General features: G+C 34.1%; 1 pseudogene across 1 annotated transcript; it reads right to left on the bottom strand.

Moving 5' to 3' along the window:
• Positions 1-365: 365 nt before the first annotated feature.
• Positions 366-4,279, bottom strand: LOC143626049 (uncharacterized; annotated as a pseudogene). The gene is made up of 14 exons (XR_013152364.1): positions 4,142-4,279; positions 3,830-3,908; positions 3,010-3,065; positions 2,783-2,902; positions 2,605-2,675; positions 2,396-2,489; positions 2,060-2,269; positions 1,681-1,932; positions 1,452-1,560; positions 1,285-1,352; positions 1,116-1,185; positions 932-1,006; positions 677-768; positions 366-573 (listed from the first exon to the last, which is right to left on the bottom strand). The product of XR_013152364.1 is annotated as an uncharacterized LOC143626049 (transcript).
• Between the last annotated feature and the right edge of the window lie 6,063 nt (positions 4,280-10,342).

Genomic DNA, 10,342 nt, shown 5'->3' with positions numbered 1-10,342 from the left:
ATTCACTTATAATTAATGTATTACATATAACAATTTTTTATTTTTATTATATTTTTCATCCGTGTGAAACACAGGCTCTAACCTAGTTATACACTATAGCTAAGTTAATACAAATTCTTTAAAATATTTTAAAAAAAAGGTTACTTCAAACTTATTCAACATGGATATTCCAAACAATAACAAATATTTTCATGTGGATCTGCATACAAGAACAAGCTCAAGCTAAATGTCAGAACTTTACAAGGGGAAACTAAACAGAGGGGCTGTTTGGTAGTCTCTTAACCATTCAGACAAGGGGAAACTAAACAGAGTCACAAAATTAAATACATCACAACATACATTTTATAAAAAGCACAAAACTTGGAATATACTCAACAGAAACTTTGCGGCTGCGTGCGTGAATCTTGGAGCCACTCCGATTTGCATCATAAGCCGGTCATTGTCAAATCAAAGAGCCTTGGTGAAGCAGGTCGGGCACACAAGAATAATGTGGCGTCCTAAGGTCGATGATATACATATTTTGTTCTTGGATCAACAATAAGCCCTTTTCCTCCATTTACTTCCAAATCATGCCTACGTAATTGAACAAAAGTAGCAAATGTAATTAACGCTTTGATTTAAGAATATTGATTTTTCGTTAAGTTGAATTTGAAGGAGAGACGGATTAAAACTCAACTGGAACACGAAGTCGGGGATGGTTAGTTGCTCGCGAGGAACATATTTGAAAAGCTGAAGAAGTCGGTCAACGTATACAGCCTTTTTCCATACCTGTTAAAAATAAAACTTTAGATATGCTGAAAATATATCCATAGTCACAAGATCTCCCAATTTTGCCATTAATAAAAGATACTATAGCTATTTTATGAACACTTTCATAAAATATTTCAACTTTTAAAAGATGCAAGTAAAAGATGCCATTAAAAAAAGGTACCATTCCATCCACTAATACTTGCAATGCAAGTATGGCAGCCTTCAGTCCAAAGGTCGGGTGGAGGATGTATATTGCCTGCGCATGTGGTAAATAAACGCATAAATAAATCAAACAATTACTAGTTGATTTTATAGTTTTAAGAGATATCTTAGAAACAATATTTCTTTGTATATTATTTGCTTACATGAAGATTCCGCTGGCTTTTCCTACCAAGTATTTGCTGCAATCTTCTCATAAATCCCAGATCCGGCTGCCTGTTAGATCATAAGCTATATTATCCACTGTATTGTATGAATAATCATTTAAGAAATGGTAATTTCGAATTAAGGTGAACTAAAATAATAAGAACTCACACTTGTAAAGATGCAGCAGAGTGAAAGTACACAATACTATAAGGTTTCTGGATTAAGGGCTCAAACTCCTGAAATTATCAATTTCAAACAATGATTAACTGTTGACAATGGTTTGACTCCTAAAATGTCAGAATACTTGAATAATGTGTGATAAGAAGCGTTTTTACCTTTACTACATAGAGAACAAATCTTTCAAGATCAAGACACCGAAGGAGAAAATGTGCTCCAACCACAACCATTACCGGACGACCTTCACTATCTACTCCTCCCCGATACCTAAAGTATAAGTACACCTTGTAAGCACTCAAATTTTGTAATTCAATGAATCTAACTATGTAATTCAAAAAACAGAGCGCCTTGAACTAAATTAAAAACACAAGGGCCACTAGTACTTACAAAATCTTCATTTCTGCAATTTCAGAAAGATTAAGGGAATTTGCTTTGGCCAGGTATCTAGAATGGAGTGAGTATTCCTCAGAAGCAGAAAGCGGTGGGCCCCCGAGATCACCAAACCCTAGCATTTTAGCAAAGTTGAACCCATTTTGGGCTCGAGCAGTTCTTTCCCATTGTTCTTGGCGCCTTTGATCAGGATCTTTAATTATGGACATAAAAGCAGGATCTAAATATGATTCTAAATATGAAGAGTTCCTGTCATCATCATAAATCTAAAAATCAGAACACAGATTATATATTATTATTATTATTTATTTATGGCCACTTTATTTCTTCCTGCATAAAGTGGGACCCACAAAACAGAGTTTTACAGGTTACTAACCGTCTAACCAATCCTTGATCACCAACAGGAACATCTAATGAGGCTCGAGGAATTTGAGGAGCTGTTTTTTTGACATTTGGTAACGGTTTTATTCTGATTTTTCTTTCGTCTATAACTGTTTCTCCATTTTCGTCTCCAACATCAGCAGGAAGCTTAGAAACGGCATTCTCTTCCTCTTTTTTATCACGAGGAAAATAGAGTGGAAGCAGTCTGCATTTGCAAAGCGAATATAAGTGCATGTATTTGCATACCACTTCATTACAAGATTCATGTATACCAATTCGAGCCAAATAAACATGTAAATGACGAACACGCTCTTAATGTCAACCGGCGTACCTCTTATATATTTCAGTGTCATTTGCTGTCGTTAAGCAAAACACTACAGCTGTAATTTTTTCCTTTTGTTTCTCAAGAAATCGACGCACAGTTCCTGATAAAAATAAGCATTAGTAAAGATAAAGTACCAATTGAGTACAAGTTACAAATGTATAAATAATACAAGTACACATTTTTCTCTGCATTTTTTTTTATCAATGGCTACTTACTTATTGCCACGTGAGCTGCAGGTTCCCTTGGGTAATTTTTTGCCTCTGTGTATATGCAACCCATTGCAATGCTGCAATAACAGATTTCAGTAAACAGTAAACACAATATTTCAATATTTTACCAAATGTACTACACAGTATGTGAAACTAGATAAAAATAAATGATTGTATAAATAACCTTTGAAGCCCGTTCTCTATCAAGAGCTCTAAACAAGAACGATAGCAGTGACTCAAAGCATTTTCTGCTGCAGTATGGTATTTTACAGCATACTTGGGTCCAACTGTATGTATAACCCTCCTGTAAGAGGATACATTAACATATAATTTTATGTGTTAGTACAGAATTTAATTGTTTGGTCTTTAACGAACAACAGTTTGACAAAAGTCACAAAATAAACAGCTTACCTTGCAGGAAGATCGTATGCATTAGTAACTTTTGCCATCCCTGTTCTACAGCCACCCTGTGAGCCAAAAAAAAATGCACGTTTTCAGTTACAGAAATTTTGCATTTAGACACACGGTTATCATATGGTGACACAAAAGGGTATACCAAGTTCTTTAATTCTTTTGAATAGTCAACAACGTGTCATAAATAATTAGGCCTGTAAATGAACTGAAAGTTCAGTTAATTGTTCATGAACCGTTTAATCGGAAGTTTCAAGTTTGTTTATGTGCACTTATCTATAAAACGAACGAACATGCATAAAAAAGAAGAAGAAAATTGTTCAGTTAGTTAAGCAAACGAACATGAGCACATCTCTCATTCATTCATTTATGTCCGTGAACATACGTTCATAATATTCGTCTATAATAGGTCTTTTATGTTCACTTGTGTTCGTTAGTTTTCATTGTTTACATTCGTTAATATATTCATTCAGAATTTTTGGGCTCATTACAATTTAGTCTAGTTTCGATAACATTTTAGATTTTTAAGCCCAACACATTGATTTTCAAATTTACATTTATATTAGCTCAGTTATGGTCGTTCATTTATTTGATCCTGTTCACAAACAAACACAAACGAACATGAACAAGTTCATTATCTTAACGAATGAACTCGAACAAGAAAACCTCATTTACTTAATTGTTCATGCTCAATCGTTTGTTCGATTAAAGTTAAACAATAAGCATGACCATACTCCGTTCGTGTGCGCTAGGTCGTTTACAGGCCGATAAATAATACAATTTTCCAAAAGTATAACGATAAATAGAAAGATCTTGTTACCAATGTTGCACATTCCTTCAGCAAGACCAGGCCCAGCAGCAGCATGTAAACCAGGACTGCAATGAGCTTCATCCAAATTCTGAAATTAATAATAACAGATTAACAAAATAAAACATATTAAACACTAGATAATCACAAGAATCAACTGCTCACCTCATTTGTAGAGTTAAACAACCGCATCCACCTCGAGATTCACGGATTCCCTCTCCAAAGATAGATCTTAGAATTAACTTCATGATCAACAGGAACCTAGAAACTTTTCCACTACTATCCGCCCCAGAAGACGAGGCTAACGGATCAGGAAATGTATGCTTGAAAATTAGGATCTTCAATTTCATAAGAATATCTGAAATCTCCATCACTCCATCTAGGAACTTGATCAAGAGTCACTACAGCATCACCACTATCAGTCGGCTGTCCACCACGCGTTGCAGTTTCAGTTGCCGCCATATGCGGTACATCTGTTTCTAATCAAATCTCCACCTCCCTCCTTTCTTCACAAACAAGAATCACAACAATTATTATTATAATTAGTAGTGATTACTATTATTATTCCATCAATCTTTCAAAACTAGCAGTGTTCGTAATCGAATCGACTCGAAGAACTCAAAATTCAAATTTGAAGCTTTTGAATTCAATTATTAAAAATTCGAATTTGATTCGTTCAAACCCGACTCAGTAATCGAATATGAATTTATGACTTTAAATTCGACTCGATTCAAAAATCGAATTCAAATCATATACTTAATGCGTATTATATATACACATATTTATAAAAGAAAAATAAATTACAAGTCTTTTAAGTTATAAAGACAAAACTAGAAGCTCTTCATTTTGGTTCTACGAAAATGTAATTCGACGTCACCACTTTAAGTACTTTAGGACGTAACTTTGAATGGTTTATTTGTCCTATAGACATGTATTTCTTGTTAATAAACACAAGTTCGCAGTGATTTTGAAATTCGAATTAAAATACCTTATTTCTCTTAAACCGAATTCACATCAAAATCCATCCAAATTTCAAACTCGAATCGTCACGAAATTCGAATAATTCAAATACTCGAAACTCGAAAACTCGGATGTTGTACCTTTGAATGGTTTATTTGTTTTCTAGACACGTATTTCTTTCGTTACAAAACTAAAGTTCGTATCGCCTGGGTAGCGGTTTTTCCATATTTTCTCTAGACCGAATTCGAATCAAATCCATTCGAACTCGAATTTCAAACTTTTCGAATGGAATCGAGTCAAAATTGTCAAATCTAGGGTGTGTTCGGTAATCGAATCGGACTCGAAGAACTCAAAAATTCGATTTTTGAAGCTTTGAATTCGATTATTAAAAATTCTACTTTGATTTGTTCAAACCCGATTTAGTAATCGAATATGAATTTATGACTTTAAATTCGACTCGATTCAAAAATCGAATTGAAATCAATACATTTTATGTGTATTATATAATGTGCTTCATTTTGGTTTGCAACGAAAATGTAATTCGACGTCACCACTTTAAGTACTTTAGGATGTAACTTTCAATGGTTTATTTGTCCTATAGACATGTATTTCTTGTTAATAACTCAAGTTCGTAGTGATTTTGAAATTATAATTACAATACCTTATTTCTCTTAACCCGAATTCACATCAAATCCCTCCGAATTTCAAACTCGAATCGTAACGAAATTCAAATACTTGTTGTAACTTTGAATGGTTTATTTTGTTTTATAAACATGTATTTCCTGTCGTTACAAAACTAAAGTTCGTACCGCCAGTAGCGGTTTCACCTTATTTCTCTTAGACCGAATTCGAATCAAATCCATTCGAACTTGAATCAAACTTTTCGAACAGGATCGAGTCAAAATTGTCAAATCTATTCGAACTCGATTCGTTGAACACACCTAGTCACGGAAGTTCAAATCACAGTAAACTAAATAAACTATTAAGCACCTAAGGTCCTAAACTACAGCTAGGGCAAAATTGGGAAAACCTAGGTACACGAACAAATTAAACATACATCATAATCAATCAATTCACCGCAAAGCCGTAAGCAATATCAACACAGGATCATCAACCGGTGGTTAATTGATAGCTTATGAATTGAGATTTGGATAATTTAGGGGAAATTGACGGAACGAAGCGGATTAACGCGTCGTGTGATGATATTATTATTATTATATGAATGAATGACAAATTAATTAGGTATTGAGATAATATGAGATTGATAGATACAGATACAGATACAGATACATATACATACCTGGTATTAATCGGTGAGAGATTTGGGAGAGAGAGAAATTGAGAATTATTGGTATTGGCTGGACCTGATGATACAGAACAGCTTGTGGGATATTACATGTATGATGTAATGAATGGGAAGAGAGCTTGTCCGTGTTCGTTCTTGTTAAGTTTTTTTGGGAAGAGAGCTTGTCCGTGTTCGTTCTTGTTAAGTTTTTTTCGGATAAACGGACAGTTAATAAACACTCTACTGAATAAAATTTGTGTCTGTGTCCGTATCTTTTTATTAAGGAATTAAGTTTGTCCATGTAAGTTTTGTCCGTTTGTTAGTATTGTAACGGACGCTAAAAGACATTAACAGGCAGTGTTTATAAACATGTTCAAACCTGCCATTGAACCACATTTCGCATAGCAAGTGTAAGGCCCCGTTCCCGGTAACCTACTTTAGTGTTGGATTTACTCATAAACACAGTTCTAAAATCAGAGTAAATAAAAACTTCGGAATAATTAAAAAACTTCATCACATTACAAAACATTCATTTCTTGTCTTAACATACAAATTGTCTTTTCATAAATATTTAATTAAAACAGTCATAACACTTCATCATGGATGTCAGTCTCCTTCAGTCCATGCCCATGTGTCCCTCCTCAGCCAGCTGCCTCAACCTATTTGCCTGCATGCATACTAAAAGTCAGCTACGCTAAGTGAGTTCTAGAAAATCAATTAGTATACCAATACATTCACATCCTTATTTATACGTATCCGAAGATGCGTATTCATACCTTGCTTACATGCGTACGTACTTACATACTTTCTTTCATACAACCCTATGGTATACCATAAAGCTATTCTACATTAAACATCACAGATATTGTAAGGGTCTGGTCCCTATCATCACAGATATTATAAGGGTCTGGTCCCTAACATCACAGATATTATAAGGGGTCTGGTCCATACTGCCTCGAATAACCATACATTTATCATACGTGCGTATTTTACCTGTCTCATGTATATAATATATATATATATACATGCTCATTCATACTATCATTATATAGTAATAACATCCAATACATAGTCATACACATATCATACACTTATCATTTAAGTAAATGTATTAACTATCACATAGGGATATGCACACAGCCCCAAAAACATTTCAAAGAGAAATGGGGCTAGAACTCACCTGAAGTCGATTTCTCTCGCCGTTAATGGTAATTCCCTTATTTAGTTGTGCACGGCTAACTGTACAATACAATACGCGTGTCAATTATCTATTACCACTACTTCCTACATCTAAATTTATGAAACCCTCAACTAACAGTGGTCCGGGGGCAGCGCCCCTAGTAGCGGGGTCTAGGGGCGGCAACCCCTAGCAGGGTCCGGAAAATTTTTATTTTCATTAATAGTCCTTTAACAAAAATGCATCGGAAAATAAATTTTTAAAATTTCGCATGGAAGAATTTCGTTTCGCATGACTTTTTCGCTTCGCATGCTTTTTCGCTTCGCATGGAACTTTTTCGCTTCGCATGCTTTTTCGCTTCGCATGAATCTTTTTCGCTTCGCATGGCTGTGCGATGCGAAATTCCTGTCTTTCGTCGTTTTTTATCATTTTAAAACCATCTTTCGACACATTCTGACCCCATGCACCTGATCATGAACCCATATCTCTCATAATCCAACGCCACATTTTCATCTTAAAGTGCACCCAAGAGGTTATAACTTACCAAGTTTATATTTTTCTTACATTTCACAACCCGATCTATCATTATATCTGTTTGCATGACGATTTTAACCATAAAACTTAACCATTTATACCGAAACCTACCTTTTTGCTTCGGGTTCGAGTTTAGATCTGGACAATACGTAGATCTGGACGTGATTCTTGTTGCTTGACGACGTTAAACACGAGATTCCACCCTTCTTTGGCTTGGATTTTAAATCGAGTGCTAGAGAGAGAGTATGTGTGTGTTTCTTAAATGTGTGTATTTGTGTGTTTGGATGAGAAAAGAAAAGAAAGGAAGAAGTAGTTAGGTATATATAAAGGGGGGTTTCATGGGTCCCACCACCCATTCCCAATTTCTACTCCAAATATTATCCAAATACTTAACACACGACTAACTTAACGACACATAGTTAATAACAAACTTTCTATTATGTATTATTTAACAAAAGTTGGATGTTACAGCAAGCCGATATTTTATACCCGGTATTTTTGGCCGGTTTGCTAAAATATCGAACCGGCGGTTTTTTCTAAAATACTGGTTTTTATCAGCAAACCGGTTTTAAGTCTGAGAAATTTTTTATATTTTCGGCCTATATTTTTTCAAAATTACTTTTAACCTAATAATTAAGATTGAAATGTATAAACTTTAGGACTATTTTTTTAAAAGTGAGTGCTTTTGTATTATTTTTTTTAATATGGATTAACTTTTGGATTACTTTTTATTATTTAATATTTTACTTTTTGGTTATTTTTGGAGTTCAAGTTGCATTTATAGGTAATTATATGATAATCTATTCAACCGGTTGAACCTCCCGGTATAACTCGGTTCAACCGGTTGTACCATTTTTTAGCTCAATCTGGTATGAGTAAAAAACCGGTTTTTAAAACATTGCTAATGGGCAAACGAACACCAATGGACAAAGGAACACACGGACACTGATAGGTAAACACCAAGGGACACTAATGGACATTAATAAACAAATAAAACGACTCTAATGAACAAACAAACATAAACAATTATATATTATTCAAAAAAGAATAATCATAAATCCACACAAGTTCACTCACAAATTCGAAATTATGCTACATGATATTAAAAAATGCTTAAAAGTTAACATAGTAACCAAAACATGTTCGGTGTGTTAATTAAACGGACGTTACCGAACGTTCACAAACACTATTGAGCGAAAACAACCTCTGCCCGTGCTCGTCCGTTAAGCTTACCGAATGAAATATTTTGTTCATTTCTGGTTTGTTTATTAAACAGACGAACATAAACGAACTTCCCAGCTTGTGGTTCTTTTAATTTAATGAGATGTTATAACCCGTTTAAGGGCTGTTTGGGTTTGGTGAGACCTATACCCATGAATTCGGGTCAAATGCATGAGAAGCCTTCATTTACAAATAAAGCAATCTAAAGATTTGAGAGAATACAGGAAGCAACCAGAAAGCTTTTAAAGGTTTCGTTTATATATATTTAATTTTTTTCTCTCATGTAGGTTTTATTTGATCTCAACATGTCTAGTTTTTATCATTTGCGTGTCCTTTTCTTATTGGTTTAAAAATTAGATAATGTTGCTGTAACTAATACATAAACTAAAAAAGTACAAGAATACAAAAAATATTAAAAAAAGAATCAAACTTTAAACTTTAACTTAAATATAAACAAAATAGTCAATGGGTTTAAACCGATACATATGGAAGCCAAGTTCTACTTAGAAATGAAGTGTTTGGAATGCTTGTACGTTTGTGGTAGAATACTAGAATATTCTCATTGAATCCATATTCTTAAGCATCTAACAACGTGCAAGTTTCAAACTGGTCACATGGTAACAAAATTGTTTAGTTTTTCTCACATGATATTAGTATCATAACATATTTCCCATTCTTGATCTATCTCTTTTCCTCTTTTAGGCAATATATTTATCATATCATTTTTATCATTATTATTTTTTTCGTTTCACCGCCATGAAAATCGATTATACAAATGTAGAGTTCAGGTTTTGGGTTTCACCGCAATGAAGATCGATTATAAAAATGTAGAGTTTGGGTTTTGGGTTGCATTGATTACATGTTCTGATGAAAAATCACCCAATCAACACCTGAATTTCAAGTGGTAAAATCATGAATGAAAGTAACATCATCATACAGAATGAGTTGGAAGATTGCACCTCACAAGAAAACCGGTTCCAGACCCGACCCAGAAACGGGGTATTAAACTGATCAGAAAATACCCGGTTCCAGGTATTAAAAAAACCCGATTTGTGCACCTCTATTTGCACCCAAAAAATTGACAACATCTAATACCCTTGATAATAAAAAATTTGGTCGGCCGGAGGGTGGACAGACTAGTTCCTCCTTAAACGAAAGAAAGGAAAAGAAATTGAGAGAAAGAAGTGGAGTATTGTGTTTCCGAGTTTCATTAAAGGAAGGAAAGAAAAAGAAACAATAAAATGTATTGAAGGGAAGAAAAGAAAGGAAAGGAAAAACAAGGCAAATGAAGAGTAGATCGGATGAGTTTATTTTCTTTTCAAATTGAAAAGAATTAAATGGAAAGAAA

The sequence above is a fragment of the Bidens hawaiensis genome, unplaced genomic scaffold, assembly GCF_021521415.1.
Source record: "Bidens hawaiensis isolate Kalapana, Puna unplaced genomic scaffold, B.hawaiensis_p1.1 tig00004282_1, whole genome shotgun sequence".
NCBI lineage: Eukaryota > Viridiplantae > Streptophyta > Magnoliopsida > Asterales > Asteraceae > Bidens > Bidens hawaiensis.
This window is presented reverse-complemented; position numbering and strand designations above follow the sequence as displayed.